The sequence below is a fragment of the Mangifera indica genome, chromosome 4 (genome assembly GCF_011075055.1).
Source record: "Mangifera indica cultivar Alphonso chromosome 4, CATAS_Mindica_2.1, whole genome shotgun sequence".
Taxonomy (NCBI): domain Eukaryota; kingdom Viridiplantae; phylum Streptophyta; class Magnoliopsida; order Sapindales; family Anacardiaceae; genus Mangifera; species Mangifera indica.
In genome coordinates this window covers 5,278,122-5,292,086 of record NC_058140.1, presented here as the reverse complement: position 1 = coordinate 5,292,086, position 13,965 = coordinate 5,278,122, and the positions used below count along the sequence as shown (strand labels likewise).

The 13,965-nt window shown below is 32.3% G+C and overlaps 1 long non-coding RNA gene across 4 annotated transcripts; it reads left to right on the top strand.

The window, feature by feature from the left end:
* The first annotated feature begins 8,412 nt into the window (after positions 1-8,412).
* Positions 8,413-13,136, top strand: LOC123214965. 4 transcript variants are annotated; one of them, XR_006501922.1, is made up of 3 exons: positions 8,413-8,570; positions 9,171-9,265; positions 13,003-13,136. It is a non-coding gene; the product is annotated as an uncharacterized LOC123214965 (long non-coding RNA). The 4 variants fall into 4 exon arrangements; XR_006501923.1 differs by lacking the exon at positions 13,003-13,136 and adding an exon at positions 10,018-10,875; XR_006501924.1 differs by lacking the exon at positions 13,003-13,136 and adding an exon at positions 9,735-10,003.
* Positions 13,137-13,965: the final 829 nt, after the last annotated feature.

Sequence of the window (13,965 nt, the reverse complement as noted above, 5' to 3'; positions counted from 1 at the left end):
CTGCCTTATGTAATGATTTATGCATGATATTATAGCTTTTTGGAAAGCTCCTTGAATCCTCTTTCCAATGATATATAACTTGTATGAATTAGAGATCATTTGCACTGTTAAATATTATATGAACCAAAAGGACTATTTTACCAAATAAATAGGGGATAGTTTTTGCCACTGATTTCATCTCACATTTTGACTATCTTATCTAATGAATTATGAGTGTTATTATAGCTTGTTGGAAAGCTCTTTGAATCCTCTTTTCAAGATATATAGCTTGTATGAATTAAAAACCGTTTGGACTATTTAATTATTTGAAAAAGAAGGTCACCTTATCAAATAAACACTTCTGTGAACAGTATTTCATAGTTTTTGGAAAGCAAGAAAAGGAGAAAAAGGAAAGGAAGAAAGAAAGAAAGGAAAGGAAAGGAAAGAAAGGAGAGAAAAAAAAAAGCAAGAAAAGGAATTTGGGACTCAAGATTCAGGGGTCATCCTAAGAATATAGTCTGGTAAATTATGAATAGATTTAGATGGAAGCAAGATTAGTAAGATATAAGGCATGCATGCATGCTATGGACTATGAGAGAGCACTTTACACTACACCTCCCATAGTAAGGCATTTTCATAGTAGGATATAGACTCACAATAAGATTCGCTCGTAGTAAAGCATACTCGTAGTAGAGCTTAATTCAGATTCAGAAATGGTGTAGTGAGAGAAAGAAAGAGAGTTCAAGCTTAGAAAAGTGTCAAATCCCTAGAATCAGCTTCCAGAAAGTATCAAATAGATATCAGATGGGACAAAGTATAACCCAAATAGTAAAACATGAACTAGATTATCCCCTCAAGTTCTTATGAGGGTTATAAAGGAGGTTGAGTCTTGAGATTGAGTTAGAACAAGAAATGAGATAGTTTTCTTAATTCTTTCCACTTACTAAGTGTTCTTATCTCTCACTTCCTTTTCTTTCCTGATTGCAAGTACAGGTGATCGAGGTAGCTGCAAGACAGGGTCATAGATCCGACTGGAATAGGTTATCTCTATTTTATATTATATGCATACAATGGCATGTTCTTGTCGACTTTTTACCTTATTGGGATGATTATACAGTTGTATATGATTACTCCTTATTTTCATATGCTTTCATATGAGTTTTCATATGAGTATATATATTTTTTATTCTCTTTCAGATTTTCAGTTTTCTTAAAATACTTTCTAAACACTGTTAGTGATGCGTTTATTTTAAAGTATTTTAAAAGAAAAAATAAACGCTCCAAATATTAATTCGTAACATTTCTCCTTCGGTAGGTAGTATTTCTAGGGAAAGATGTTATAAAAAGAGAATGACACTTTTTACTATTAAGTGCCTTATAGGACACCATTTGAATTCTCGTCTACTAGTTGTTATTATAAGTGAACTCCACTAAAGATAACATCCTTACCTAACTTGCCTTATGATCTCAACAGCATGCTCTTAACATAACCTCTAACACTTGATTGGTCTTCTTAGTCAAACTATTTGTCTCCGAGTGATAAGCTATACTAAATGTCAAATTAGTACCTAATGATCTATTTAAACTCCTTCAGAAAGCTAATACAAATCGTATGTCTTTGTTTAATAGTATAGTTTTACGCAGATCATGTAACTTGACAAACGTTTTAACATAAAACTTCCCTAGATGATCCATAGGGGTGATGTCTTTAATAGGTAGGAAATGGCTAACTTAATCATTCTATCAATTATCACCCAAAGTGCATTAAAACCACTTTGAACCCTTGAGAACCCAAAAACAAAGTCCATAGAAATATGCTCTTATTTCCACTTAAGCATATTCAGAAGCTGAAGTAATCTTAAAGGTATTTGGTACTCGACTTTGATCTACTAACAGGTAAGACATTTAACAATATAATCACTTACATTTCTTTTCATGCTTGACCATCAAAAACTTTTTCTTAAGTCTTAATACATCTTTACACCCTTAGGATGGGTAATGTAAAAAGAATTGTGAGCCTCTGTGAGAATCTTCTATCTTTACCTATCAACTAGTTGAACACATACATTGCCTCTCATCTTAAAAACACCATCCATAACTTGAAAATCTATCTTGAGACCATCATGAACTTTTTGAACTTTCTATCTACACTAATCATCTTCTAGTTATGTTGCATTGATCTCCTCCACTAATATGGATTTGATTTTCAATCTAGCTAGAACCTCAACCACCAACCTAATATGTAATACCCATAAATTTGTCTAGGGTTATTCCTATCTTTTGCCCTTGAGTACAACTACTTATATTGGATCATATCAAGTGTGGAATTGGACTTAAACCGTTGTATGTTAGATAGTAAGGACAAAATAATCTTTTCTTATGAGGAAAAGTGAAATTGGCTAAGTGTGAATGGCATGCATCCTACAATACACGCCTATATAGGTAAACACACGCTTGTATGTCATACCCATACATGGTCAGCAGTTTTGAATTTTAGACAAGGATACATTTCATGGGGATTTTGAAATGTGCCATTAATGGGTAACTGTATGCACGTTCATGTATGACCAATACATGCCTATGAGTTTGGACATCTTAGGCTTGTGATAGACTTCCTTTGAGACTTTTTTGGGCCAAATAAAACCAGTCACTTAAGTGGATTGGGCCATAAATAAGCATGTATTGCTTCCTTTGGCTTGTAAAGGGTTAGATCTTCATTTTTCTTAAGTTCTTGGATGGCATGGAGGCTTAAGGAAGATTTGGAATCTAATAATCATGCTGGAGCTAGGTATACATTAGGTGTGTGCTCTTTTGGTATTTAATACATTTTCCATTTTTACTTTCATCTTAATCGCACTACTTCTTAAGGGTATTTTGGTTATTTTACCTCACACAATCACGTTAAAGCCATGCATAGGCAACATTTATGCCCTAGTTGACTATTCAATGATTAAAAATGTCCAATAGTCATCAAAATGTTAGAAAAACTCAACTTGAATTCTAGAGTTCATACACATAGACGTGTGTCCTATACCACATGGTCATGTGTTGATTCTAGAAAATGGAAAAGCTACCCTATTTCATGCCCTAATCTAACTTCTACTAATCACTTGCTATTCAGTTCATATGTTAAACTTTTCTAATTGATAAGTGATTCAATACACATAAAAAACATTACAATAGGCAAGACACAATTGATTATCTAGGTAATAATAGACAAAAGTCTCATATAAGCATTACACTAATTATCAGTATTTCAGAATACTAAATCATTTTATGGAACCAATCTGATCTTCTTTCAATTGCATTCTTCACATACACCAATTGTTACTCAATTTTATACCCATACAAACATTAATATTGTCAATAAACACCCTAGGATTTCATTAAAATCAAACCCTCATATTAACAAATCAATAACATAAATAATCATATTAACTTATAAAATAATAACTTAATTTGCAAAAGTAAAACCTCAATCCTAGCAGTCCATACAAAGGTAATGGCAGAGCAAACCTATTTACCTTTATTTTGTAGCAACATAAGATAACAAACAAGCCTTCTTATTTCTAGGATTGCTACATTTTCCTTTGTTAGAAAAGCTAGAACTGCCACAAAATAATTGGATAAACTAACTTCAACACTTTTCTCTCTCTGCAATATTTTATGTCTTTGAATAAGAATTACAATCCCTCAAATTAAAACTACATAACATCGTACACAAGTATGTATCTACCATACATGGTCGTGTATCACTTAGTTCAAAGAATTACCTTATTCGATTGATGTGACAATGACAGCTAGGTATGTTCTTCCCATACACGATCATGTGTCTCTTTAAAATTCATATTTTAACCTTAAATTCATTTTGATAAATTACCATATCAAACAAATTTTTACAAAAAAACCATTTTAACTTTGAGAAGTACCTACGGGTATTACATGTTGTCACACTTGAGGCTTGTCCCTACACCTTAAACTTTTTTTGGGTAAGGAAATCTGGAATATCTCTTATTAGCCTTTCGGATCTCTTTATCCTGAAACAAAGACACAATTCAGGTAGATATACTACTTATCTTAATGGAGGTTATAGTATACTTATAATGGTAGGCTTGTAGAAGTGATCAACGTTGCATGAGAGGCTACTTTTTTACTTAACTTATGCACTTTTAGACACACTAAAACTTAACACCTTTTTGGGTTCCAAAATTATGTTCTAAAACCATAAATGTACACCCCTCTTTAAATAGATACTTTACATGGAATATGACTTGAAAAGGCATGTCTAACTTAACTCTTAACTAGAACAACATAATAAAAAAACATGCATTCAAATACTTGCTCAAAGCATGCAAAAAAGTGTGAACTAAAACTGTTTTAGATGTATAAATATAAATAATTGAGCCTAAGTTGATATTGACATATTTGATGTCGTAATTGAAGTAATTAACATCCTAGATGTCTATTAGCTATTGTGCCTTACACATATGTTGGTCATACTATGAGGCTAACTAGCTATGATACCTTAGTCACATAGGAAATTGGTTACAGTACTTCTTTTACCACATACACATAGCTACGGGACTACTACCTGAATTACCACCCTTGGGTGGCCCTTACCATAATCGTGTATATGATGCATCTTACTAGCTACTTAAGGAACTAATTGAAATGTCATAATCTCTAACCATGCTTACTTGAACTAAACTAACTACTTGGCAAATGCACTTTGGTGATTAGTGCATAATGCATCTCATGAGTATCTATCTTTTGTATAACCTTATTGCTTTCACATGCAATGCCAATTATGCACACAATTGGCTGTTATCTAGGTGTATATTGTTTTTCTTAACTTTCTCTATTTTTAACCTTAATTCAACTTAGTTGGGGTCAGTGTCATCTTTCATACAGTTGAGCATATTAACTATAGTTGGTTATCTTAAATTGTCTTGTTGAGGCCCTTCTATTCTCTTTCTTTCCACTTGCCCCCTATCCATATACCCTAAGGGTAAAATAGTTTTTTACCTTAAGATAAGCAGGTGTCCCTTAGTGTAGCCAAGGGCATTATGTCCTTTTGCCCTTTATATATGTTTATTTTTTATATGAGTAATTCTAAGGTTGCACGACCATATGGCAAGCTAGACACCTATAGTGCGGTGGCAAAGGCAAAATAGTATTTTTTTTAATCTGATGCATGAAAATTGACTAAGTCTAAGAGACATACAAGCTTTTGTATATTGAATTACATGTTTGTGTATGGTTAATACATTTAAATTTTGGATAAAGATCAATTTTGCAGTGATTTTGAAAACTTTCATTATTGAGTAACGATATACACACTCATGTATATGGTCTATGTGGTCATGTATCATGCTTTTCAATTAATAATAAAAGGAACCCAGACACGTTTTGGCTTTTCTTGTATTATTTTTAGAAAATCAGAGAAAAAGTGAGGAAGTTTTGAGGCTAAGGAGTAAAAAAAAGTAAAGGATTTTTTAAGATTATTCTTGCCATGCAAAAAATAGTATATTTCACCAAAAGAGAGGTAAGTAGTTTGATTCTCTTATTTATCATTACTCGATAGATTGTGATGGTTGAATTATTATAATAGTGATGCCGCTATAATTGATAATGGATTCATTTTTTTGTGTGTGTATATCTTGAAATATTAATGTAAGGATTGCTTGATGAATATTATGTATGAAGTGAGTAAAATTGAGAACTGAGTGGTTTGCTTACTATAGTCATGAAAGATGATCTATCATTTTGGTCAAGATTAGGGTTAGCTCTATTGAATATGACGATGATGCATTTGTGTGATGCTAAATTTGATTCTTGTATATATAGTTAAGTAATAGAAAAAGCGTTCCTATAACGAAACTACAGAACATATGAACAAATGCATGATCTAAAGATTTTAGAAGATGTTCGGGTGTATAGGCTGTTGTTGGTATAATTAGATATGATACTTTACCAAGGAAAGTTGAATGCATGCCTAAAATTAGATTTGGTAAAAAAGAAATCATAATTTAGGTGAAAATGAAATTATTGAAAAAATGATGCTATACATCTATGTATGGTAGGACATATGACTGTGTATCATTTGGTGCATGTTAGGTTGGAACCACGAGCATATTAATTTGTGGATGGATACATGCCTGTGTGGTATGGGACACACGATCATGTATGCTACTAAGGTTGCACACCCATGTTAGGTTATCAAGTGGCTGTGTAAAAGGAGTTAAGTAAACCCTTTTGTATGGAAGACACACCCCTCTGTGTAATTGCAAAAATTAGAAAAAAATGTTTGGGAAGTTAGCAATTCTTATGTACAATTATATTAATGATTATTTTACCCTTATAAGGGATGAATATGAGAAAGAATGAATGTTATAGCCCTAACGAATACAACATGATATAAAATTATTATGGGAGTGTCTAACTGTGTATATGACAACATGAAGGAAATTTTAGGGTGTTTAACTATCTGGAGGATAACATAGACTCAAACTATAGTGATTTCAAATCAAAAGCTAAAAATGATGTAATATCTCATTCTTACCACTAAGTTACGTGTAGTGTGGTTATTTCATTGAGCATTATGTAGTGTGGACTTGTCACCGAGTTATGTTCAGTGTGACCTACCACCGAGCTATGTGTAGTGTGGTTGTGCCAATAAGCTATATGTAGTATGATCGTGAAAACATTAAGGCTACTCTATATGACTATTTCTATGACTTTAGCCTGAAGCTCAGCTAGCAAGTAGACTAAATACACCATATGTATGACATCTAGAATGCTAATATACATCATTTGGTATTAGTCATCTGTAATGACACAACCATTGAAAATTGGGTACAAAATGCTGAGAAATTTATATGGGCATCTAGAATGTTTCTGTAACATCCGAAAAACAATAACTAGTTAGGACACAAAATAACTTGAGTTGTATTATTGCTTTGTTGTTATGTGCATAATGTCAAAAGTTCACCTACTTATTAAGTATATTTCACTCACTGTGTTCTTTTATGATTTTGCAAGTAAGATCGTAAAGCAACGGGGTGGTAATAGAGCTATTAGGTTAACTTGAGACGTTGCATGAGGTAAGAGGCTATATGGTCACTTATATTAGTGGAATTTGTAGTTATGTTATTGGATTGATATTCATGCATTGGATTTTAAGACATAAGATTTGAATCTTGTTTATATATATATAAATCATGTTCTATCATCGTCATTATCATTTCTTTGTGTCACAAAATCACTTTCACAAGATTTACACATGATTTTGTAGACAATCATCGGAACAAATTGCCAAACTCACATTTATAAACATTAATTTGCTTGAAACTAAAAAGAGGCACCATACTTACTTATACTCCAAAGTTTGCTTGTCTTCACATGGCTATGGCAATTCTGATAACCAAAAGTCTCCTCTCTGATATCTTAGGCTCTCAACTCACTCTTTTCTCTAGGTGGTTGACTATTGTAACTAATAAAATGTTAAATAACCTAAATCAAGCATTGTGCCCCTTCTTATTTTGTCTACCAACCATGATATACGGTTGTATGCCTCTCCACACATAGGCATGCATGTCATTACTTATCAATGACAGTTTTCAAAATTGTCTTGAAACTTATCCTTATCCAAAATTTAAACTTGTTGACCACACACGACTATGTGCTCTTGTATGCATGGGCGTGTGCTTCTCTTTACTTAGTCATTTTTAGGCACTCAACATGAAATGACCTTTTTGCCCTTCTAAGGTAGGAATGAGTGTCACCTTTGTGGTACACGATCGTCTTTACTATAATGTCAATAATACTAAACTCCAATAAAATACAAATATAGAGAAAACAATCAAAATAACCTTGAGTTTTCCTGTGCATTCTACACAAACTATCTAGAAAAGTGTTTTGTGGTAGACAAACGGGAAAAGAAAAGTGTTGTGTTAGATAATTGGGAGAACTTTTAATGTAGACCCTTTTTTAGCGCCAAATTATTGAAGCAAATTTATGGACACCAATGAGAAGTAGACAAGGTTAGACTAAAGAAATTTTTATTGTAATTCATCTCATTGTTCTATGATTATACTATTTTCAACTTTAAAAAGAGTTTCAACACAATATTTATCAGGCTTCTTTACCTTCTCTTAATTATTTATGTTTATAGGAGAGGAGATAGGGTTTATATCATTTAATTGCTAATACTCTGTGTGATTTAAAAAAAAAAATTATTCCTTACATTTGAGTATGCCACTTGTGTTGGTCAACTATAAGTTAAAGATGTTGAAAAGTTGGTCAATGTTTGTAAAATTGTTGTTTACTCTTCATATCACCCACAATCCTGACCAGGTTCATTTTAGGGAAATAAATAAAACACTTAACCGGGCCACAGGAAGAGAAATTATAATGCAAAGTCATCTGTCACCTAGAGTTCCTCTGACCACTTCAGTGGGGCTTTTTATGACCCTTCAGCTTCATTCTTTTAGTGTAGCTATCCGTCTGAAGTGTTTGGAGGAACTCTCGATGGCATCCGACGCTTCATTCTTTTCGATCTTCTTTTCATCTCAACTTTTCTCAAATAGCAGGTTAATATAACTTGTCAATTAGTTCTTCGGATTAGGTTATTACTATTCTTTAATCTCTTCCTCCTTTTTTATTCTTTATTTTTGTAATCCAATTAATCAAGAAGGTCTCTGAGTTGATATTGACATTTTTTTTAATGCTCGGAGTATAATCTTAAACACATATATCAGCAGTTCTTTCTCTGTTGAAATGATTTCTCAATGCCGAATAAACTTTCTTATTCCCATATAATATTCCTGTCTAAACTGGCAGTGATTAATATTAATTTTTTTTTTTGGTTTGGTATTTTTGGCTGCCAAGCAATATGTCTTACTGAAAAAAAAAAAAAGAAAAAAAAGAGACTATCTCTCTGGTTGATTTGTTACTTCCTCGCATTTATGTTATTTGGAGATAGAAACTAACAAGTAATCTGAAGAAACTAATTAACTTTACCATTTTCTTCAATTTACATATTAATCAACCTATTCGAAATGCATAAAAGTTGGCTTTAATTTGTGGTTCAAAACCTAGAAAAGTGAAGGATATTTCAGCTAGATGCATAGTGTGATTCAGTTTCTTGATTATGTATTTAATAATCCATATACATTTGTTTTCCATAACAGGTGCATGAAGGGGACACGCAAAGTTATGTGGATGGGCTATGGCGGTCAAAATATTACAAAATATCCTTGGATTTCTGAATCATGTACAAATTAAGGTAAATTACTATATTACTTCACGTTTATTATGATATTTATAAGTTCAATTATTGTGATTTAATATATTCTTTAATTGTTAATTATTTAGAAGAAAGACAAGATTTATATATTAATTCTTGAACAATTTACAATTTCAAGCCTTGTATTGATATCCCCACAGGAAGAACTAATTTTTATAAAAAAGATTTATATATTATATTAAGTCGTATAATTTACTTTGCTGTCTTTAAACATAGAAAAAACTTTTCATACATATCCCTAATCACTGGTAAATCAAGCATATGATTATGTATAAATCTCCTCCAAATCAACCACAAATTCATATGTTAGGAATTCAATTAACAACACGATTAATTCATCACCCTCCACCTTCTCTGTTCCCAAAACTTGTGCCCAATTGATTCTTAAAGATTGAGGATGCCTATTCTTGAGGGTTCCTATTGTTACAATAATCTTTGTTTTGAGCAGAAGCAGTATGCAGATTCATTCCAAGATTATGATGAGAATACAGTGTGAATTTATCTACCAGAATGGTAACGTATTCTGTCTTGGCAATGTCTCAATGCAAACTCAACAAGCATCATGCACTTTTCAGCTTATTGAAATCCTTAAAAAACCATGTACTGTATATAAAAAACTTTCTATTCACTAACATCTTCGCAAATATTGGATCAAAAATTATATGATAATATAATTAGAGGGATAGTCAGTGTCACTAACAGCCATTCGGTTATTGGGAATGGTTTTACAGTGTGATGGAAATATGGAATAATGGTTTTGCAGTATGTTGGAAATATGGAATAATGGTTTTACAGTATGTTGGAAATATGAAATATTTTTGTTCAATCAGTGAACCAAAATATTTGCATAATATATGCAAATCCTTCTCTTAACTAGTCTTCCTTTTCTGTATCTAAGATAAATCACACACTCACTAAAATGGGAGCTAGGTTGTCATGGTAATGTAAAGTGTATTTTGAAAATTCACCCTTTTGTTGTCACATGTATTCTTGTTTTGCTAGTGTGATATGCAATGAAAACATATAAATTTAAACTTTCAATTTCCTAAATTTACATGGTATTAAAGTAGGTTGGAATTAATTTAGTTCAATCCTAAAAAGTGTGGGAGTGGTAGAATGTCAATAGAAATGTCAACCCTAACCAAAGTGAGCACAAAATATCAATAAATAAAACTAGAAATTTGGGTTTGTGAGTGAAACACTGTTGGAACTACTTGTTGTGGATCCAAAAGAACACTAGATCACTTGCAATTCAATGATAATGTCATGAATTTTGAACTCACTTAATGAGTTGTTTCACAAAAGCATTGTGTACCATGACATAATCCACAAAATGTGGAAAGATCTTGAATAATGTTATTCCTAGGGAAGTGGACTCCACATCTAAGAAACCAAGAGAAATGGCGAATGCATGACAAGGGGACTTACGCATATCAAACTACAATGCCAAATTACATGAAGGGACTTTGGGAACGTTTGGTGGCTTTGTGAAACCACACAAAATAGGTTGTATAGGATGCACTTGTGGAGTCTTTGCAAAGGAGAATAAGGAAGAAAGGCTTCATTAGTTCTTCGTGGGACTAAATGAGGTCTATGATGTGGTGAGATTAAAAAATTCTTTGTAAAGATCCTTCGCCATCTTTGTCTATTGCTTACACATTCTTAGTGTTTGAGGAAGTAACAATGGCAAAACCACCTATTGAAATGATAACCTTCAAAGTCTAAAATGATAATTTCAAAGGTAGAGAGTAAAATAGAAATCCCAAGTGTGAGCATCGTAAGAAATTAGACCACACGAAAGAGGATTGTTTTAAAATTGTTGGTTAATAACCAAATTGGCAAAAATAGATGAAGGGCGTATTTGTTGTAAGGACGAATGATCAAGGACAAAACAACCCGCAAACGTTGGTCCTTAATCCTTTGAATTTCATGCCCAAGTAGTATGAATAACTTGTGGATGTATTAGGAGGAGAAAAACAAGGACCATATACAATCAACTTTATCAGTAATGTTCTAAACCATTACAGATCATAAAAGTTGGATTTTTGATGGTGGAGCATTTGATCACATTGTATCTGATGCCACACATGAAAATTAACTTGAAACCTGCAAATCCAATTAGAGTTTTGTTGCCCAATGGAGAGTTCTTTATAAAGCAATGATATCCTTTTGAAAGATGATTTATGTTTTCTTGATTTTACTTATAACTTAGTCTCCATTGATAAATTAACTTTGGATTTAAACTTTTGCATTATTTTTCTTCTTAACGAGTGTTTTGCGCAAGACCCAATAACCAAAGGAAGATTGGAGTGGGTAAGTGCAACAAATAAATGCTATTACCAATACTAATACAACAATTCTCCATCAAAGGCTTGGACATATTACCCTTAATGTCTTAGGACTATATTTGATTTTAATATTTTAAATATGAAAAAAATTGAAACCAATATGATGTATGCCATAAAGCAAAGCAATCTAAAAATATTTTGTCAACTAAAAATAACATATTAAAAGAACTTTTTGACCTTATTGATATAGACACGTAGGGTCCTTATGTTGTTAGCACATGCACATATGAAAAATATTTTCTTACTTTAATAGATCACTACTCATGAAGCACTTGGGTATATTTCATGAGAACCAAAATTGAAACATTTAATTTGTTAAAACACTTCACCGCCTTGATAAAAACCCAATTAGGTAAATAAATAATGGGAATGGGGATGAATAGTGCAATTGAGTTTTGACTCTCCAAGGAGCTCTAAGAATTCATTCAACAACATGGCATCCATTTTCAAACATGTGTACTTCTAGGATACATTTTCGGAAAGAAGGGATACAAGATGCTTGAGTTAGATATCGACAAGGTTTATGAATCAAGAGATGTGGTTTTTTATAAAATGATTTTTCTGTTTTGAAAAGAAGAATACGAGCTAAAAGATATACTAATTGTAGATCATGAAGATGTGAAACTTCTAACAAGATATTGAGATCATTATCTTGGAATTGAAGAAAATTTTCAACAAGAGACTATTGGAGTTGAAAAATTGGAAGAAAGCCAACAAGAGACCATCAAAGTAGAAAACTTGAAAGAACATGATAGAGAAATCAAGGATGAATACTTGAGTTAAAAAAGACAATGAAGGAAGATACAATGTGGAAAAACATATAAATTGAGGAACCACTTGATCAAGAAAGACCAAGAAGGGAACAAATAGCTCCCAAGAGATAAGATGATTATATATTAAATAACATCAACATTTCTCCTAGTTTTGTTGAAAGTACAATTTCATTAATGGAAGCAATGGCGTTCGAAGAACCAATGCAAGATCCTAGATAGGAAAGAGCAATACATTAGGAGATGTTTACCTAAACTAACAAAAGTAGGCAAAGAATATTATCACAAAAGCTAGAGTTATAGAATCAAAAGCAGGTGAAAGTTATCTCACAGTAACTTAGCCAATCAGCCAACGAAGGAGATCCACTTCATTAACATTGAATATGTTAATCGACCTAAAGTAACTTACACCTCACTTTAGGTCCCACTAACTTGGAGGTCTAAGAAACAAAAGACTGTATCGTTTTAGCAAGGCGATTTCCACATTAGCCGTTATAACCAAGGAAGAGGTTAGGGCTTGCTTTAAAAGTTTGATTAACTTAAGGCAATGAAATTTTCAGCAGACCTGACCGCTCCAGTTCTCTTGCGTCTGTGGCAGCCTGTATCCGTGTGATATGAAGACGGCGAGATATAATTAGACATGAAAATGAATTGAAGGGCTTGTTGGGGAGCTTCATAAGGCTTGCTGGAAATACTGCTGCCACCAGGAGTCAAGAGGAAGATGGTCGCGAGGAAATCAGATTCCATAGTCAAGATGGTGAGCTTGATAATTAATTAAAAATTAATCAATAATTTTTTCTTTTTCAGAATATCTAAAGCACATGCGAACTTCAAGCAAATAAGAAAGAAAACAAATAAATTTACGTATAAAAACAAACCTGGGGCTAAAGAGTCTTGATAAGAGATCGCTCCTGTGGCCCAATTAAAGGCAAATCTCTTGCGATTTTCAATATTTCAATAATTTTCCAAAATTGCGAAAAAGGAATTAAAAATGGGTATCATCTGAATATCTTCTTTCTAGCCCTAAACTCAGATTCAAATTATCTGATAACGCGCAAACTACATGGCATCTTTCTGAAGAATAATTACAATTATTATCTTGCTCGCTAGCTATAATTTAAACTTCATGAAAGCAATCTCTCCATTTAAATTGCAAATATATTTAAATATCTTTTTTAAACACGTCAAAACGAATAACAATATGATCAGAAGATTAAAGAAATTATAAATACTAAATAATATAGTCTTGCGGCCAATTGATATGAAATTAACATAGCATATTGATATCTTCAAAAACGTTAACTTACGTGTTGGACATTATAAGGTTGGTGGGCAAAGTTTTCATATTATTTGATGAATTAAGGACTTGAAACTATCAAGAACAATTAAGAATACATTTATGAAAATTATGAATGTAAAAGAGTATGAGAGTAACACACGAAAGCTACCTTAATTTCTAAGTTTCAGATTAATGAGCAAATGCAATTTGGGGATCTTTTCTCAACACTAGTTTTTAAACACAGTCATGAATGCGTGACTTTGTTCAAAAACATCTTTTGCA